Genomic DNA, 2,987 nt, shown 5'->3' on the forward strand with positions numbered 1-2,987 from the left:
GTTAATAATGTATCTATTAGATTCTCTGTCATATAAAGAAGGAGTGTCAAGACATTAAAATGATCTGATCAAGATCATAAAGCAAATTCACTAGTTTTCAGGCAATGGTAGAGTGCACAATCACTTGAGAGCTTTTTTCCCCCCACACACACACAAATTGGCAACCCATAAGAAGACCTTGAATCAATGCCAATGATTAAAGCATGTTGACATTAAAAAAAAAAAAAATCCTGAGTAAGTATAGTGTATGAAAACTTTGAGAAATACTAAGTTATATGTTTGATAAATTTAGACCTCTAAAAATTACAATTCTGCATCCAAATACACTGCAACTGCCAAGTCACCATTTCTCCAATTTTTTTTTGCAGATGAACCACTTCCCACCTATGTCTGTTCTATATTCACCATAACCATGGAGGTGGAAAGCAGTGTCAATGAGTTCATTCTGCTTGGGTTAACACAGAATCTACTAAAGGAGAAAGTAGTATCTGTTATCTTCTTTTTCTATACCTTGGGACTCTGTTGGAAAGCTTCTTAATTGTGATGACTATACGAAATAGCCAGAAAATTGGGAGCCCCATGTACTTCTTCCTTTTCTACTTATCTTTTGCTGATGCCTGTTTTTCATTGACCACTGCCCCTAGGTTGATTGCAGATTCTGTATCTGAGAAGAAAGCCATCTTCTTCAATGAGTGCATGACCCAGATCTTCGCGTTTCACTTCTTTGGGTACCTGGAGATCTTGGTACTTGTCCTCATGTTCTTTGATCACTATGTGGCCATTTACAAGCCCGTGCAGTACACAGCCATCATGAGCCAGAGTGTCTGTGACACACTGGTGAAACTGGCCTGGATGGGGTCTTGTATTCATTCTTCAGCACAGATTCTCTTGGCTTTGAAAATACCCTTCTGTGGCCCCAATGTTATTGATCGTTATTTCTGTGATATGCAACCTTTGTTGAAACCTGCCTGTGTGGATACTTATGTCATCAACCTGCTCATAGTGTTTAACAGTGGGACCATATGCATGGTGAGTTTCCTGTTGCTGCTTATCTCCTATATTTTCATCTTACATTCTCTAAGTAACTATAACACAGAAAGAAGAAGGAGAGCCCTTTCCACATGAACCTCCCACATTATTATTATTGTCTTATTCTTTGTTCCGTGTATATACATATATGCTTGCCCTCTAACTGTATTTCCAGTGGACAAGATGGTGGCTGTGTTTTACACTATTGTGACACCTTTGCTCCACCCCCTGATTTTCACTCTGAGGAATGCAGAAGTCAAACAGGCCATGAGAAAGCTATGGTGCAACAAAGTCTGACTCAAGATGGCAAAGAGCAGAAGATGCCAACTGCTAATTCTGTCAGAGTTTAAGTATAATTGGATCGATGGAAAAGAGAAAATGTTCTCATTCTATTGTGGACAGTATAAATGTGTTCCAGTGGGGCATTTAGGGGAACAGGCAGAATGAGCACCCAGAAAAATCTGTATTATTTTAACCAATGTCTCAGAGAAAGAACCTGAAGTTCCATCATCTTTGTGGGGACATAAGCCCACTCCTCACCTCTGCCATCTGCTTTGATGGTTCTGCTTGTGAACCACATCCTGTTCTTTCCATATATTTACCTTCTGGTTTTGTGCATCATTTTTTGTTTATTTATTTATGTTTCTTATTCAAGTTTAATAGTCTGTCCCTGATATCTATCATCCATTTTGTTGGTAAACCAGCTCTGGAATCACTGTGTCTATATCTTATACTTTCTGGCTTAAAAGTCAATAACATAATGTCACACCCAGTAACCTATGATCCCCAAGGAGCATAAATATCAACTAGTTAAGCCTCTATTTGGTGCTTGTCTCCCCTCTTTAATACTCTTAAAAATTAACTTCTCCTTTGCCTGAGTATGTACAGGGAAATAACACCTCACTTCCTATTCAAATCAGATAATTCTAGTTATAACAAAGATATTCACAGTATTGATACATAATTTTTCTATGTATACATGAATATGTTTTGTTTATCATGTTGATAATTATTTTCATATTTCTTAATTTTTTATACATATCTGTTTTTGTATTTTAAGTTAATGGACACTTGCCCAATATGGTTACTTCTGAATAGATGACCATTTTATAAAGCTGTTAGACTTATATTATAAAAACTAACATCTCATGGATGCGATCATACATATGAAAAAGGCAATAATTGACAAAATAGAACTAATGTCATAATGTGTGTGTGTATGTGTGTGTGCTCAATCGCTCAGTCATGTCTGACTGCTTTGAGACCCCATGGACTGCACCCTGCCAGGCTCTTCTGTCCATGTGTTTCTCCAGGCAAGAATACTGGAGTGAGTGTTCATCTCCTTATCTAGGAGATGTTCCTGACCCAGTGATGAAACCTACGTTTCTTGCATATCCTGCATTGGCAGGCAGATTCTGTTCCACCTAGGAAGCTCATATTTTTCATGTATCTCACTAAATTTGCATTCTTGCTTGACTACTGTTAACTAATGAGTATCAACAGTAGGAGCCAGCCCACAAGGGAACAGACATTGAGTCTATCTTTGAGAATAAATATGATCAAGACTATTTTGCTATAGCTGAAACTCCAATACTTTGGCCACCTGATGGGAAGAACTGACTCATTGGAAAAGATGCTGATGCTGGGAATGATTGAAGACAGGAGAAGGGGATGACAAAGGATGAGATGGTTGGGTGGCATCACAGACGCAGTGGACATGAGTTTGAGCAAGCTCTGGGCGTTGGTGATGGACAGGGCAGACTGGTGTGGTGCAGTCCATGGAGTCACAAAGAGTCAGACATGACTCAGTGACTGTACTGACTGATTTCCCTATAGATCTGAAAACTGGACTGTAAACTGTGGCAGATGAACTCATATGATGCCACTTTGTGATGTTTTGCATTAGCTTGTCTCTTTGGGAATCTCAGCACTCATGGAACTTCAGATTCTAACAATTA

At 38.7% G+C, this 2,987-nt stretch overlaps 1 pseudogene; it reads left to right on the forward strand.

Moving 5' to 3' along the window:
• The first annotated feature begins 412 nt into the window (after positions 1–412).
• LOC109567830 (olfactory receptor 4C11-like) lies at positions 413–1,326 on the forward strand (annotated as a pseudogene).
• Positions 1,327–2,987: the final 1,661 nt, after the last annotated feature.

The sequence above is a fragment of the Bos indicus genome, chromosome 19 (genome assembly GCF_029378745.1).
Source record: "Bos indicus isolate NIAB-ARS_2022 breed Sahiwal x Tharparkar chromosome 19, NIAB-ARS_B.indTharparkar_mat_pri_1.0, whole genome shotgun sequence".
Classification (NCBI taxonomy): Eukaryota; Metazoa; Chordata; class Mammalia; order Artiodactyla; family Bovidae; genus Bos; species Bos indicus.